Here is an 18,078-nt window from a genome sequence, read left to right on the forward strand (position 1 = left end):
CTTTTTTTATGCATGAGTAATATTCCACTGTATATATATGATGTTTCTTTATCCATTCACCCATTGATGGGCACTTGAGCTGTTACCATGTCTTGTCTGTTGTAAATAATGCTGCAGTGAACATAGGGGTGCATAAGTCTTTTCGAGTTAGTGTTTTTGTTTTCTTTGGATAGATACCCAGAAGTGCAGTTGCTGAACCATAGTCTCTTTTTAATTTTCTGAGGAACCTCCATACAGTCCAACCTTATTCTTGAACTTCCTTTCTCTTTACTCTACATACCTTCCCCAGGCATTCTCATCCACCTCCTTGAGTTTCTGTGGTCACGTCTATGCAGATGATCCTCCTGTCTTTATTTCAGGCCTTTACTTTAGCACTGGGCACATATTACCTACTGCCTTCTGGACATTTCTGCTGAGATATCCTGCAAGTATAGCGTGTCTAAAAAACGAACAACTTGTTACGTAACCTCATCCCCCCAAATATCTTTTCCTATGTTTCACAATAATACTAGAAATAATAACACCAACTGAGCTATTACTCTGTGCAAGGCCCTGTAGTAGGCATTACATATACATTATTTGTGATCTTCTCAACTAACATGCAAGGCAGATATTATAAGATCCACTATACAGATACGAAAACTGAATTTGAAAGTCCAAGCTCACTTGATTGGTAAGTGACTGAGCCACAGTTTGACATCCTGCCAGCTTCCCCAAATCCTAAATCCTCCACTGTGCCTGGCTGGCTGCCTTTCAGTCTGGTTAATAGCACCACCCCCAAGTCACCCAGGCCAGGACCCGCAGGTCACTAGGGCCCATTGACTCTTCTTCCAGAGCATTTCTTCCATCTTTCTCTCTCTGCAAAGCCTTTGTCGTGGTCGAAGTTCTCATTCCTGAGATAATACAAAAGCCTTCTAAATGCCCTCTCTTTCCCCACGTCCTTCCCTTCCACTCCAGTTCATACCAAACTTTATTACATTATAAATCCAAACCCCCAATGAGGAAAAATCAAAAATCTCTGCATCTTGCCACTTGCCTGCTCAGAAATCAGCAGTTCTTCCATTGCTTACAGGATAAAAGCCAAGCATCTTAGTTTGCAGTAAAGACCATTTTCATCCCTTTCTTTCTTTTTTTAAACAGCTTTATTGAGGTATAACTGATATACACAAAAACTACACATACTTAATGTATACAATTTGATGAGTTTGAACATATGCATACACCTGTGAAACCATCACCACAGTCAAGATAATAGACATTATTTCTAAAAGTTTCCTTGTGTCCTTTTTTGTCTGTGTGGTAAAAACATTTAACATGAGATCTACCCTGGTAACAAATTTCAAATTTTCAGGTACACAATACTGTACTGTTAGCTATAGGCACTGTGTTCAGTTGGTATGAAGTTTCACTTATACACAATGAATAAGTTCTAGAAATTTGTTGTGCAACATAGTCAAGGCCATTTTCAATCCAGCCCATGACCAGCCTTTTGATCTTCTCTCTTACTGACCCACCATTTAATATGGTCTTGATCTAGCTACCACTTTCAGGACATAACAAATTTAATCTTCTTTTCTAGAACTACAGGACCACCTCAGCTTGGCATGATCCAACTGCTATCAGCCTCTCCTTAAGTCCCTTCTCAATTCTCAGTTCTTCCATAAAGCACTCCTGAATACTTGAACCTGCTCTCATCTCCATCCCTCTGGACTTGTTTGTCCCTTCTTGAGTTGTTGTCTTGTTTCATGAGTTAACACGTACGTTGTTATTTAACTGCATCTTATTTTCCAAACGAGGCAGTGAGTACCTAGAGGTCAGGGGCTTATTTAATCTCTCCACAGTTCCTACCACGTTTATTCTCTCAGCTCTTCTCAATGTCGGCTGCACGTTAGAGTCTCCAGTGGGGCTTCTAAAAGATACAAACGCCAGGTCCCGTGACCAGGGATTTGGGTGTAACTGGCCTGAGGTGAGGCCTAGGCCCAGGATTTATTGTAAATCTTTCTGGATGGTTCTAATGTGCAGCCAGTATATCACACATGCTCAGAAAATGGTTGATGGATGTTTAATTGATAGACTTGAGTCCAGATGTGGGCCCAAGTTTCATAATTAATTACCCCAAATTTATTTGACTGCTATAACAAGGTGTATAACCCAACAGACTTAATAAATATTGTGTGGGGCTGGAGATGATGCTGTCATTGATGATGATGGTGATGATGATAAATACCTGAAACAAATTCCCTCTGGTGTTTCTAGTCTCAACGCCACTCGACAGTTCCCCAGTAAGAAATCAGGTCAGCCTCAGTTCCATCTCTCTTCTTCCCTAATAGGCACCTTGTGCCTTCCCAGGCACCCCACACAGGGCTTGTTGCAAGACAACTGCGTCAGTGGAGCAGACTCATGGGGAATAACCCAGTTCCTCCTCATTCCCGAGGCTACAGTTTATAAAAAGCTTAGTTAATTTGTCATTCTGATGAACTTTTGGACACAACCAAGTTCTCTTCTTAATGAGGCCTGGCTCCAAGGGAAAGGGGAGGGACATAACCTTTTAGTCTATGGCCTAAAACGTTCTTGGAAGAAAAGAAGTTTGCGTCAATGGTTGTCACCAATTGTTCAGAGAGCTTGCTAATGAGGGTGGTGTCACGGCTCCATCTGCTCATGGAGTAAGGAGCTTTGCTCCATTCTGTGAGCGGCACCCACCCTAACCTAACCAAGCATCTCACAAATGCCCTCAGAGCGTCCACATAGATGGTAAGGGAGTGTGGAGGATGGCTGGCTCGTTACTGCTGGATTGGAGAGAGCATCTTTATCCATGAAGCAGCCCCCACAGTCTGGGGATCAAAGCAGTATAGCGGTCAGGGGCACAAGCTCCGGAGACAGACTGCCCAGGTTTAAACCCCACACTGACCTCTGGAAATTGATTTCAGCTCTTCAGGCTTCAACTTCCATATTTCTAAAATAGGATAATAATAGTAAGTAATAGCAACAATCCTAGAATGTTCTGGGTCAGGGCAGAGGGAAATTGTGGAAACTATGGCATTGAGGGGCCTCTGTAGCTGTTGTGTGATAATGATGTTGGCTCAAAGCCTGGCTTCTTGCAGCCTGGCTGCTGTTAAGAACACTCCTCATTTGGGGGAGTCAGCTTCTCATCTGATTGACCCATGGAGGGTAATAGGGACTTTTTTGTCCCCAAGCCGTAGGACAGACTGCTATCTTAATTAGGATCAAGTCAGAGAAGCAGAAATCACTCTAGATCTTCCAAAGAGAAGCAGCTTAATACAAGGAATTGGTGACACAGGCAATGCAAGAGCCAAGAAGCCAACCCAAGGACAGTGAAGTGACCACAAAATTAGCAAGGGCAGGAAGTCACTACCACCTGATGGCTGGAAGGACGGTGGGAAGAGATGAGTCTATAGCGTCCAGAAGCCAGGCCTCTGGTAGGAGCTAAAACCATGGCACGGCTGCCAGGGACAATGGAAGGAGGGACTGCCTGGTGGAGGCTGAAGCAGTGGAGGAGACATAGCCATTGCCACAGACGCCATAGTAAACAGAGGGAGGTGGGAAGAAATACGTTGGCTTTTCTCCTCCTCTCATCCCAGCCAGGGAGCAAGGAAGTCTGTGAAGTGCATTTTCCCATGACACTGAGGGGGGAAAATGCATGGAATGGATCTGAGAAAAGCAGGTTGTTGACAAGCATAGCCTCCTCCCCACTTCCTAACGCACTGTCTCCCCTGGAGCCAGCCCAGAACTTTGTCTCTTTGGGTGAATTAAAATGCAAAAGGGCATTTCTCCTCTGGGAAGTGTCAGAAGGTACTGAGCAAACTGAGTTAGAAGGGTCCTGGAACCACACCACATACCCAGGGCCACTCTGTTAAGAAATACTATAGAGAGCAGACAGGGGAATGCTGCTGGAATCAGGGAATCAAATCTGCTCGTTTTCTTTAATTTTCTTCTGCCTCAGTTTTTTTTATTATTAATCTGGGATTTTTCTTTTGTGTTCTCCCATACATTTTTGGAAGATTAATTTAAACCAAATCTGTAGGTTCCCAAGGGGCTAATCCATTTTTCTGATTCTTTGAACAAAAGACAACTACTATTTCTTACCAACAGAAAGGCACAACTTTTTGAGTTAAGAGCCCAGAGTTTGCCTGCCTCCCTGGTAAACTGGAGGCTTGAGGCAAGGTTGGAATCAGCACAGGCTGAGTTTCTTGTGGGACTTTTAACAAAGTGGTAAAAGAAGGAAGAAAGAGAATGGCCTTTGCCACATGGGACCCTCCTCCCACCCTGGTTCTGTGAAAAGGGCAGGTTTCCCCTCAGCCAGTGGGGAAATGCATAATGGGGGGGGGGGGTTCTACTGTGAGAGAAGTGAGCCGTCCGTCTTCCATCTGCAGTTCGGAAGCTGGTGCCTACCAGCAGAAACTAAACCACGGCAGAGGCTGCTCAGGGCGCTGGGAGCCACAGCTAGTGCTGGAGATGCCAAGTAAGCCCAGCAATAGGGGAGAAAACCCTGGATTTTCCCTTCTTCCTACCCTTCGATCCTGGAGTCTGAAGAATCAAAATGAAGACTTTAAAATGACACAATCTCAGAGCTGGAATGTCTGGCCTTCAAACAAATATCCCCTCCCTTAATGCTGTCCCCTGCACTCCCTCCCCCAGAACTTGGATGCTGTGAGAACTTGTCTGGGGCTGCGAGTTCACTGTCCTTCCATCCTCTTGGTAGCTGGCCAGTCAGGACATTTCTTCCTTTTACTGGGCCAAATATGTCCGCAGGCTTCCAAGAAAAGAGGGGCTGGTGGGCTCCCTGCCTGATAACACTTCCTGCACTTATCCCGCCCCTTAGGTGTCCTCTCCCCTGGCCAAAAAGCCTGTTATTCTTATAACAGAAGCTCCACATCCAGCTTTTAGTTTTATGTGTCTGCCTGCTAAGTGTTTGAGCCAGGTTTATCCAAAATTTGTCAGCGTGTAAACTGATGTTCTTTTGTAGGGCAGGTGGGGAGAGAAAGTTCTGTTATCAAATAAGTTCTGAAAATGCTGGGTTAGTAAACTGGCAGTCGCTGTCGGCGTCCACCCACCCCTGCTCTTCCCACTTGAGAGCGTGCAGCCCTGCTTCCATCCTCAGCACCTGCACTTTGGTTCCTGAGGGCTGGTTTGACACTTGAGCCCACTGTGCCCACCCAAGGCAAGCAAGAAATGCCAAGGAACGAACACTGCCCGGGAGCAGCCCTCAAGAGAGCAACAGTAGGTGTCATGGAACCACCCTGGCTCTCCCACACCGCCCTCGGCAGGGGTGGTCGGCAGGCCTGTGTTCTAACTGATTGCAGAGTTCCCCAGTGGGATTAAGCTCCACTTCCCAGTGGTACACTGGCTCTCTAACTCATCCTTTATGGGCTGCTTTTCCTTCACTGTCTCACTTCCCCCCTCTTATAATACATCTTTCAGGAAACAAGAATCTTTATCTCAGAGATTCTTTTGGGAAACCCAGACTAAGACACAGCCAACTTGCACTATAAATCTCCAAGCAAGGGTTCTAGTCTGAGGCCTTTCCCAAATGTATTTGACTGAGGAACCCTTTTCTCACAGTTCATCTTGAGGGACTGGGGTTCCGGAGAAAGCTCCTTGGGAAGCATAGCTCTAATTCCTGGGAAGGACACAGACCTGTCGCAGAGTTGTTGGGAGGGAAGAGGTCAAGGATAGGATGGCTGACCGGGGTGTGAGGCAGGGACGATGTTGGCTAGGGGATGTTCAGCCCCCTAGATCTGTGGGGTTAGGACTCCTCAGGGACAGAGCCCTCTCGGAGGCCCGGTCTGTCTGGAAGTGGCTGACATGGGCATTAAATGGCTTCACCAGCTGTTACAGGACCCGCTTTGAATTCCCATTCTCACACTTCAAGTGCGGTGTATGGATTAGGCTAATTCTTAAAGGACTCACACTTCACAAAAAATTTCTGTTTTCGCTGCCTGTGAGGCACTGTTGGTCCTGCTCTGCTTCTCTCTGAGAGGAAATCATCCCAACCTCCTCCAGCTGTGAGACAGAGCGGCCGAGACACCCAGGACTGGGCAATTGTGTCAGGAAATTCAGCATTTGAGATGAATGGGAAATGGCTAGGGAGGTTTTTTTCGACAATTTGGCTTTGGCAGGATTGATTCCAGGACTAAGAGGCGTTTGAGCGAGGCAGTGCCTGCCGTGTTATAGAATAGGATCGTTTCGTGGTTGGAAAATCTAAGGTGTGCCCCACCATCAAAGCACAGGCATTTAATAATGTTGGTTGAGGACATGGAAGCAGCGAGGAGGAAAATCAACCGGGAAACGCTAGACGAAACCTACATTTGAAGTCCAGACCATCACAGAGGCACAGAGAGACAGCCTCTCGAATGTCAGTACAGACCAGGAGACTGGACCTTGCCCTAGAAAGACTTGAAATGTCCTCTCTGGGACACCCTGCAGCACCGTGCCAGGAAAGCTCTGTGAGGTTGGGGAATGCTGGCTCAGCCTGCACGCACACAGCTTTAGGCCTCTGCTAGGCATTTGCTTCACGTTCGGCTTGGGTGGTCTGTTACATAGGTGATGGGACATAATATTTAAAAGAGAAATGTGTCCAGTCTCTCCTGACCCCCTTCCCAGTATTGAGCATTGTGGCCGAGCCTGCCCCTACCCTCCGAGAAGGGGACGACTTGGCACACCAGCTCTGCAGACTCAGAAGCACAGAATCTGGAGACGAGAGTGAGGAAAATTCGAGGTCTGAGAGGCAGGGTTTAGAGGATGCGGTTTTTCATGGTGGTTTGGGGAATAAATAAGTTCGGAGCTGCTGCAGCCCGCGAGCAAAGTGGATAGAAGAGAAAACTGGAATGTGTTAAGAATGGCTGAGGTCTATATGTGCCCTCCTGGGTGTCTGAAGAATAGAAATCAAGGCCAGGAGTGCTTCCTTTGAAATTACCCTGGATTTGCTGGATTCTCTTGACCTCAGATCTACCTTGGGACTGGGTTTTCTGGGTCATGGCTTAAAGCACTACATAAATGTACATCCAGACCCTGAGCCTTTAAACAAATGTACCCACCTACAAAAGGTATGGCTAATGGCTAACAAAAGTGGGCATGGGGACCTCCAGCCCAGTTCACAGCAAAGTGTCTTAGATCTTCTCTCTCCTCTCATTCTGTCCCTCGCTGTCTACTGCACTCCAGTCTTTGCTTGAGTTTGCTTGACTTCTGACTTTTCAAAAGTTCTCCCATTTTGGCCCTGTGCTTCCTCCTTAAACTTGAGCATAGAAGTGGACTCCTCTGGTATTGATTCTTACTGACCTTGGGAAACAGCTTATTTCCCCTTCTGGCTCTCTCCTATCCTAAGCCGCTAGAGTAAGCACCAGCCCAGCCAGTCTTCAGTCCCTGGACCACCATGATGCCTGCTGTTAGCTGGGCTTGCTCCATACCCCATCCTCACCCTGAGGGGTCCTCAGACAGGATAGAATGTGTCTGTTTCCCCTGGTAGACTGCAACTACTCAAGGACTGAGTTATGTGCTATCGTGATGTCCTCCCCACTCTTAGCCCTGTGTCTCATCCAGACCAAGGGCTCATCAAGTATTTGTTGATGTCCAGACACAGGATCAGCTTTAGGTCTAACCCTGGGAGAAATGTCAATAAGAATTGTGACACCTGGAATTTACCATTGAGATGCTTACATGTGTTAACAGAAATTCCAGAAAGCCAGAGAGGCTCATTGATAAATTAGAAATCATAGGCAAGAGATATATTCTTTTTGGGTCAACAGCCAATACACTAACAATTTAACAAAGTGAATAGCTCATGGCACCTCCATGACCTTACCACATTGAATTGCTTCCTGTTGTTTTGCTTTTAAAGGTTGGTCCTCTCCTGCCTCAGCTGGTTTTTCCAAGCTGGATGGCACTTTCTCAAGACCCCTAGACTGCGTAGACTCCTGCCTTGTGTAGCCCCTCCCCTCACCAGACTGAACCCAGATTTCCTTAGGTCTGTGATTAAATCTTGAGTTGTCTCTGATTGGATCGTTCACCTTTCCTGTTTTTATCTACTATGGGTCAAACCCCCTGCTTGGCTCTGGAAATACAGTGACAGTCCTTGACATCAAGAGATTCCAACATAATGGACAAGACAGACAAGGCATTGGAGAACTACAAAATACTGTTGTGATGGGGTTGGAGTGGTGCAGAGGCGGAGAGGAGGGCCACCCAACCTAACCTGGGGTTGGGGTTCTGTGTGTGCTGGTGGGTGATGAGGGAGATGAGAGCAGCTCTCAGGAAGGGGCAGTGCCTGAGAACATTTTAAAGGTTAGGCAGCAGGTAAGTTAGTCCAATAGAGAAGCAAAAGGAAGGCAGGTGTTCTAGTCTTCCTCAGTTCTCTGACTTGAGTGCTCTTCCAGCCTTCTTTACCAGTGCATCTGTACTCTTCCTCCAAAGCCCAGGTCAAAGGACGCCACCTCTGTAGGATCTTCCTGACCCCACACCCACAACTCAGCTCCTGGGAGTCAGCTCTCTGGTTTCCCCATGATACTTTTGAACCCAATACAATAAAACTTCTCCCACTGCATCCTTATTATGTACCCATGAACCTGTCTCCCAAGGTAAATGGGACTTAGTAGGTACACAATAAATGCTTGTTGAATTTAAATGATCAAGTCTTAAGACAGCTTACTGGCATCATAGTGCTTTTGCAAGTGTCAGTTTGTATAGTGGTTGGTGCCTATTAGGTAGTGTATTAGCCAGAGTATGCTAGGCCATGCTGTAACAAAATATCAACCCAATGAAGATTTATCTTTCACTTAACATGCCAGAAGTTTATTTCTTACGTGTTGTACCACCTCTTCTATTCAGGTCAGCTGGTAGTAGGAGTAGGGAGGGGAAGGGAGAATTCCTCTTCACACACTTTCTCAGGAACGCAAAATGATGGAGGCTCCACCATTTGGAATGCCATCTGTAGCCAAAATAGTGGAAGAGACATCTAGAGGGTTTTGCATTGGCTCTTCCATGCATCAGTCCATGTTGACGTGTCACTCCTATTTAAGCCTATTAACCAAAATTGCAAGGGAGTTGTAAAAATCCCTACCCTAAAAGCAAGGGGGCTAGGGATGGTGAGGGTAAGGGAGGAGCAGATGGAATGTTTGGTGAGACCACTGATTCTGCTCTAGGTAGAAACTAAAATTCCCACTGCCTTTTCTTCACCAGATGAGGAAAATAGGCACCATTGTGGGAAAGTCACCAACCCACACTGCCCGGCCTGAGATCCCATTGCCCTGGCTCCAGTCAATCCTCAGGAAATTGTGAGGCCTGAAGCCTTAGGAAACATTTGTGTTATGTTCATCTTTCCTTGGAAATGCTAAGCGCTGCCCAGATCTGACTGGTCCCTGGCCTTCCTCCCCAGTGTGGGTACCGGCACCATCAGGAGCTCTCCATCTTAACGCAGATGCTGGAAGCCCACTGAGCGGTGCTCCTCTGACCCTGCATCCGCCGGGGTCCAATGGAGCTCTGCCTTCAGGGACTCCGCTTTGCACACAGTTGCAAAACACAATTTTGTGGAGGCATGCTCTTCACTTTCTTGATTTTCAAATTTTCCTCTGCTCTCATCCTCATTCTCCTCTCTGGTGTCAGTCCCTTGAATTACCGCCATGTTTTCATGTTTTAGTTTAATCAGATAGCTCATCTCTAGGGTTGCCGCCACCAAGGGCTTCAAATAAATAACTTTTGGTAATCATTTTAAGCGTCTTCCCACCCATCCGCAACACGTCTCCCCCTCCGCCAACACCTTCTGTTGTCCTCTCTGCATCTTCTTTCTGTTCCTAGCTGGGACTCATTTATGAAAGTCGTTTTAATTTGTTCTCTGCTTGGGTCTATTAACACAATGCATTTCCATGCTATTGCCTTCATTAATTCTACCTGTGCTGCCAACTTCAACTCAAGAGATATAGTACATCAATCTGTACGTGTCAGCTTTCCGGAAGGGAGAAGAGAGCGGCTTGGCTCAGCAGTCGGAGTCTGCATTGCCTCTGCTGATTTGCCTTCTTCATAACCTCTGTAGTAGAGTTGATGCCTTTCATTTACATGGGTTTCTCTTTCTGCCCATGAATTCCCCATGGCTGAAGTCTCCTTCCATGTGTTCTCTGTGCTGGTGATAGCCCACAGGCCTGCTGGCTATGGCTGTTCAACAGCCTGCCTGCCTGACTGGTCAAGCACTCCTCTGCCATCCTGTGCCACTTCACTCTCCCAGACACTCACGGTCAACAGTGATGGAAGAAGATCACAATCTTCACAGCAGCCCTGTTGCACAGGAAGCCCTGACCATCCGTCAGGGATGTTGGTCCCTTCATCACGTACTTGCCCCCCCTCAGTTTGTCTTTCCCTAAAAATTCAGGGAAACTTGAAAGTCCTTTAGACTCTGAGGACTCTTCCTCAGGGGAAATACAGCCAATTGTGTTTGAGCTGAAACACTTCAGAGGACCGTGGCTAGCCCAGACCCCCTGCTCCTTCTGAACTTGGAGGTTGTCCTGGGGTGGAGAGTTGGGGGTTGAGGGTGGAGGTGAGTAGTTTCTGAGGGGGTTGGCAGGTGCGGTATGTGTGTGTGTGTGTGTGTGTGTGTGAGAGAGAGAGAGAGAGAGAGAGAGAGAGAGACAGAGAGACAGAGAGATGCAGAGAGACAAAGAGAGAGAGAGTCACACACTCTCCGAGGAGCGTGGTAGAATAAAAGAACTGATAAGATTAAGAATCCAGATCCCAACTTGCTTTTAGGCAAACCTCTCTCTCCTTTGAGCCTCTGTCTCCCCTCCAGTTAGATGAGCAAATGGAATTGTGTGGTCTCTGAAGTTCCTTCTGACTCTGAGCTTCTACGGTTTTGTGAATGAATGCTGACTTGAGAGCTATTTTTTGACCATGGGCAATTTGTTTCAACTTTTTATGCTTTGGGTTGGGTTTTTATTTTTTAATTCTAAATGAGGGGTAATAATCCCAATTCAGGAAACTGTTGTGATGATAAAAGGTGATTAAAGATGTATAATCATTGAAAAACTTAACAGTACTCTTACTGAGCAAGCGCTCGCCACCCAATGCGCATAAAGAGCCAATTATTGCGGCATCAGCCTTTGGGAAAAGAAAATTAGCTTTATTTGTGATATCAGTCTGAAAGGAGACAGGAGGCATCTGTCTCCCTGATCCAGGGCTTGGGGTAAAACTTATGGGATGGAGGGCAGGACGGCTGACATGTGGAGATGGATGATTGAAGGTGAGGAGAGGTGAGGTAATCGATGATCTGCACAGGCATGGTCAAGCTTCACGACCTCATAGGATGCACGTTCACAAAATGGCAGTGTGAATATGATCTGAGGGTGGAGTTTTCAGCCCCTTGACATCAAAAGGGTCACTTATTAGGCATTTGTGCAGGTCCAGTTGATGGGTTGGTGGTCTCAACTGACCTGAACTGGACAAGGGGTCTTGGTTCCTGAGAACTGCTCTTAATTACTCTGTTGTTAAGATGGGGTCAGTTGAACTGGTCCTGGAGGGTCCGCAGTTAAAAATGCATGATGCTTGGGCAGGTAATTTCACTTGCCTACGCCTCAGGAAGATGTGGATGACAACCACGTGTGCTCATCAAGCTCTTATGAGAAGTAAAGGAGGCCCTCCCAGCAAAACTCATAAAACAGGGTCTGCCACATGACAAGCACTAAATAAATGTTTTATTTATTTATGTGCTTCAAGATGCTAGTAGGACAGTGGCAGAGCAGGGGATCCCCGGGCCTAGCCATGATTCAGAGACTGATTTGCAGGAGGAGGTTTTGTGCAGGGGAGGCCTAGGCTTGAAAGAGCATCACGCTCCCAGCCTGGCCCCATGGGCTGGAGTGGGGCCATCTGGTGATGGGCCTTCTCCCCATTCAGGGTACAACGCCGTGTGGTTCTGTCATGGTGGGAACATTTGGATACTCTAGGGGTTAGGAAGCTCTGGGACCACCAGGAGTCAGCACCCCCGGCAGAACCCCTGCAGAAAATCCCCCAATGGGGACTGTGCTAGTTGCAGGAGATGAGGAATGCCGAGGACACACAGTAACATCTTCTCCTTCTCTTGGTTCCACTTTCTTCTGTGCTAGCTTCATTCTCAGGCAGACGCTCTCCTTGTGATATCTAAAATAACATCTGAAGCTAAAGAGATCTGTGGTCCCTACCATCCAAGAAAGAGAACTCCCCTTTTCTTCAACTTAGTTCCAGCTAAAGTCCTGGGTTTGACTCTGACCAGCCCAACTTGGGTCATGTTCCCACCCCAAACCTCTCACAGCCCCACAGAGGTGTGAGTCTCTGATGGGCCTGGTCTTCATCCTAGGCTCACTGCTGGAGACAACTGCAGTAGGGGAGGGGAGACTCATCATCTGAACCGCCTACGTCGTGGCTGGGCTAAGAACAGAGTGGGTGGTGGTCCTCCAAGGGGTGCTCAGATCTTGGAATTGATGGGTTTGGTTTTGAGCTCAGATTTCTTTGACCCCCTGTCTTAGGTAGGATTCCCCAGAAATAGACCCCAAGACAAGGATTTCTATGCTAGTAATTTATCAAGGAAGTGCTCCCAGGGAAAATCTGTAAGGGCCAGAGGAAAGCAGGACAAGGAAGGAGAGAAGCCTATATACAGATTCTGGCAGAGTCCTGCGGGGCCACCGTCAGCCTCATCCCACGTGGGAACTTCAGAATGGTCCCATCCTGAGGCTAGGGAACTGGGCACGTCAGCTGAGTGCTGCCGAGGAGGAATGCAAACTTCTAGGCTCTTCTGCCTTTCCCTGTGTGAACAGAGTGACTCCAGTAACCTGAGGTTATTCTGGGAAGAAGAGTTAAACGTAGGGACAAAAAGCACACTGAAACATGAGTGACCAGGGGGTTCTGGGCAGAGTCCTGACAGCGTCTCCTAGAATCCCAGAGCGGGATTGTTTCTCTGCGCCACATGTCCATATCCTGCAGTTTGTCAGTCCAGGTATTAACATGCTGCCTTTGCTCAGAGCGAGGACGCTCGGCTCTAAAATTAACTGAGGACTTGATCAGTGCTGTAGTGTTGTGACAGCCACTTCCCAAGGAGCCCCTCTGGTTGCCAAGCCGAGTGAGCTCTCTGCACAGAGTGGCCTCGTCATTTCCTAAATGATCCTGCTATGCAGATGAGCTCTGATTTACCAGTCGCAGAAGCAGAGAGACACACAATTGAAACGGATGCACTGGAGGGACCTTGGCTCTCTGGTCATCTCCACCTCATGCCCGGGAGAGAGCTTCCTGCTGGTGGGGGCAGCATGCACATTACAGACTGGCAAATGTGACCCTTACGTGTCACTGGCAGTCTGTCCTCAGGACGCCCATCCTGCCCTCGGGAGGGTAGGTAATGCGGCAGAACCACCCATTTCTGTCCCCCATACTTTGATGGCTCCGCTGCAGCAGGATTGTTGGAGGTTCTGCTGTTTCTTGGCCCCACTCCCTTGACTGCTAATGAGCTCTTCCCAGCGCCCGTCCTAATTGTTTCTACAACAAACTCTTCTCCCATCACCAATTGTATCCGAGAGCTGTTGGTGGTCTCCAACTGTGTTTGGAGAGGCAGACAGCAGAGTACCTGACAATTTTCCAAGTGCTTCTCAGCCCTAGTTAGCAGTCACCCGCTGTCTCCCTCAGCCAGGCTCATCCCCACTTCCAAGGCTTTGGGTGATTTCCTCAGCCAGGAACACCCTTCCCCGTCCCCATCGACCCCACTTGTCCTACAAGGACGGCTGGTTGTTTGCAGAATCCTTCTAACCTCTTCCAACCTTCATTCACCTCTCCCTTTTTTAAATGGAAGGAAAGATCAAAAGAGTGAATGATGAGGTGAAATACTGAGTGAGTGAATGAATAAATAAATGAAAGAATGAATGAATGAGTTCACATCTAACCTTACACTCCAGCCTCCAGCATCTTACTGTATGCTCTTTGGCACTTTTAAGTCATTTCCCCAGTAACATTATAAGTTCCCTGGAGGAAAGAACTATTATATTTTATTTCCTTTATGGCTTGGGTCACAGAACTGGGCCACAGCCAGCCTTTTTCAGAACAGTCTGTGCATCAATCAATGAGGCGTCATGGACATAGCACTAAGCTGGAATTCAGAACCCTTATCCTCCCCCTGCCACTTTTTGGATGAATGTGGACCAGATTTAGGCTTTCTGGGCCTCACTTTCCTAATCTGTAAAGTGAAGGGATTGGAGTGAGAGAGTGAGCTCAGGGATGCGAATCCTGTTTCCTTACCTACCATCTGGGTAGCCTTTGGCATGTTACGTAATCTCCCAGAGCAAACAGGAAGAACCATTTCTACTGCATGAATTGTTTTAAAGACTTAATATGATATATGTCAGGTGCTTAGCCCATAGCTAACAACCATAGTCTCTAAGTTCCTGTCCATATTCCGACACAGTGAGAGGATTCCCTCAGGGTGCTATACTAGAGAAAAGAACTTTGCAAGATCGTAGAACACTGTTTCTTGGTTAAGATTCTTTTTTCTAGAGATTGGCACCTGAGCTAACAACTGTTGCCAATCTTCTTTTTTTTTTTCTGCCTCTTCCCCCCAAATCTCCCCAGCACACAGCCGTACATTCTAGTTGTGGGTCCCTCTAGTTGTGGCATGTGGGACGCTGCCTCAACATGGCCTAATGAGCGGTGCCGTGTCTGCGCCCAGGACTGGACTCGAATCAGTGAAACCCTGGCTGCTGAAGCAGAGTGTGCAAACTTAACCACTGGGCCACGGGGCCAGCCCCAAGATTCTTATATGTCATGCAAATTTCCCTTTAAAAGAAATTCAAGGCCAATAAGCACATGAAAAGATGCTCTGTCACTAAACATCAGGGACAAATCAAAACCACAATGAGATACTACTTCACGCTTATAAAATGAGGCCTTTAAAAAGAAATGAAATTCTGACACATGCCTTGAAGACATTATGCTAAGAGAAACGATCCAGTCACAGAAAGACAAATACCACGTGATCCCACTTATAGGAGGTACCTTGAATGGGGTTCCCAGGGGCTGCAGGGGAGTGGAATGGGAGCTATTGTTCAATAGGGACAGAGTTTCAACTTGAGATGAAAAAGATCTGGAGGTGGGTGGTGATGATGGTCGCACAACAATGTGAATGTACTTAATGCCACTGAATTATGCACTTGAAAATGATTAAGATGGTGAACTTTGTTATATATAGTCTAACACAATAAAAATTTTTTTTTAAGAAATGTAAAACAATTGCCATAAACCCAGTTTAGGTCTCTTTGCATGTGATTTTTGCCAGGTGAAGGAGGCCCAGCACTCTGGAGGCTCCTGGAGCTGAGGGTGGAGCTCAGCCTGCCTGCTGCCGTGTTTTGTGCTGAAATCATAGACACAGACTTGGTCTGGCCCTTCAATGCCAGTCCCCCCAGAGAGAAAGCTTTTCAGCAGGAGCCGTGAACGTGCACATGATGAAGTCGGGCAGACCCTCTCTGTGGAAATCAGCATCTATTTGAAGGTTTCAGTGTCGGATTTAGCCTCACCCAGAGGTGACCTTCTACACAGGGCCAAAAGAAAAGTGATTTCTTTGATCGTCCATCTGACCCCAAACTGACCTCTTGCGTTTTTCAATTCATTTTAAATCATGCTGTTCTGACCAAAGTGATTCCAACTCTTAGCAAAGAATATTCACATTTTAACCAACATTTTGGGCCAATTTCAGACCTGTTCACTTGAATAGCAACAATAAAATCTGTAAGTTCTTTCCGAGTCCTTCTGACCTCAGCAGCAGGGAGAGAAGGTGAGGGAAATATTCATAAATGGCATGAATCCTTGGGGGGAGATGAGAATTGGAAACTCCTCCTTGCTTGGATGTGAGCTAATGCTCATTTGGGCCACATCTAAGGTGGAGGGAGATGGGTGTAACTCCCAGGGCAGGGCCCCGGGTTCTCTTTTCTTCAGGTCAGTATCAGCATCTTCCCAGGAAGAAAGACGTCACTGTCTTCTGCATCGTTTATGATTTTTTTGGCTGCAAGTAACAGCAAGCCAACTCCAGCTGGCACAAACAATAAGGAAAATGCATGCTCTCACATGACAAGAGGTGGGGTGACTGTAGGGTTGGCAACCCAGCAGCTTGATGTCACCAGCAAGGATCTGTGCTCTGTCCATCTCTCCACTTCCTCCATGGTCACAAGATGGCTGCCACAGCTTCAGACACCACCACGTACACACAAGGCAATGGGAGAGAATGCTTTCCAGAACCCACCCCCACCCCCGGCCAACTCCCTCTCACACCTCATTGACCTGAACTGCATCACATACCAATGCCTAAACCAGGAGTCAGTGGGTTTTTCTGTAAAGAGCCAGGATACTGATACCTTTAGCTTTGAGGACATACATTTGGTTGTAATCACTCAACTGTCATTGGAATGTGAAAATAGCCATAGGTAAGGCATTAACAAATAAGAATGGCTGTGTTCCAATAAAACTTTATTCATAAAAGCAAATGGTAGGCTGGGTTTGGCCCATAGGCTGTAGTTTGCCCACCCTTCGAGATCAGCCACCTTCACAATTAGCTTCAGGACACAATTGACTGTGAAACACGTCACAGGCAATTTGTTATTAATTTATACTAACAATGTTTTTAGTGGCTTCTTCTGTTCTCTGCTGGCACCTATCAAAGGATATTTAAGAGGTTCTAATTCATGACATTGAACATAAGATCCCCGAATGGGCAGGTAGATGAGAAGAACAGAGCAAAACTGGGGCATCAAAATAAAATGAGACTAAAATTTCAAAGAAGTTCTTATGTCCTACTGAGTATCAAAGTAGACACTCGGGGAAGACTCAGAACTCAAACTTTGTTCAAGTTACTTTACAAATTTAACATTTATGAAAAGATTCAGTTACATTTAGGGCTCATTATAATCCCCTTGTAAGTCTAAATTCCATCCTTGATGCTTTAGAAACTATTTCCATATCTGCTTTTTGTTTCTTCTGTATTGAGGACTTAAAAGAACCTTAGCACTCGGTCCAAACCCCAAATTTTAGAGTTAGGAGAATAGAGGCTCAGAGGGGGCAAGCTACATTCCCCAGATCACATAGCCACTCAGTGGCAAAGCCAACACCCAAACCCAAACTGTGGCAGGTTGTAGTGTTGTTCAAAATATCTGCCACTCCTCCCAGGAGGTGGAATATACAACGTCCTTCAGTGACAAGCTCGACCATGTGCCTTGTGGTACCCCTCCATGCAGGCAGAGTATGTATTCCCCTCCCTGTTGAATTTTGAACTGGCCATGTTTTGCCCACAAAACGTGGGAGAAGTGGCATGTGCCACTTCTGATCTCCATGTCTGTCTGCCCTCTGCCACAAGACTCACTAGTCTCATTCTGGGCAGAGGCTGCCCTCCCAGTCTGGGCCACAGAGGGAAGAAGGAAAGCACAGGCACAGCTGACGTGATGGACATGTCCCACGAACAGGAAATATACCGCTGGGATTTGGAGCTCACAGCACAAGTGAGTCTATCCTGACCAACACACAGTCTTCACAAGTCTGAGCCCTGGGCTCTTTTTCACCTGGCAATCTCTGGTCTCCAGTACTGTTACATGGAACTGAAGAGCATACATTTCAGACGCAGCCCGCCTGGGTTCAGATTTCACTAGTGGTGTAACCTTGGTCAAGTTACTCCCAGTGACTCAGTTTCCTCATCAGTAACACGAGGACAACACAAGTACCCACCCCACAGGGATGGTGAGGATTCAGTGAACTAAGCCTGTGTTTTGAGGAATATCGGCTAAACGTTGGTTGTTATTAGTCAACATAGTCTCTCCCTGGCTGACATTTCAGTGACAGTAAGGGGTAGGGTGGGGGTGCTCACTGAGACTGTTTCATGTCATTGCACATGCAAACAACAGCCATCCCTTCAGAAGTAGCTGTCCCCCATGTGTGATGCTGACCGCCATCACATCACTGTCCCTGCTACAGGCAGAGGGAAAGGGGCGTGAGGGGAGGTTAAGAGCAGGGTCCCTACAGTCAGACTGGTTAGGGTTCCAATCCTGTCTCTGGCTCTTCCTTCCTGTGCATTTGCAGCTAAGTTCCTAA

This window comes from Equus asinus, chromosome 28 (assembly GCF_041296235.1).
Source record: "Equus asinus isolate D_3611 breed Donkey chromosome 28, EquAss-T2T_v2, whole genome shotgun sequence".
Taxonomy (NCBI): Eukaryota; Metazoa; Chordata; class Mammalia; order Perissodactyla; family Equidae; genus Equus; species Equus asinus.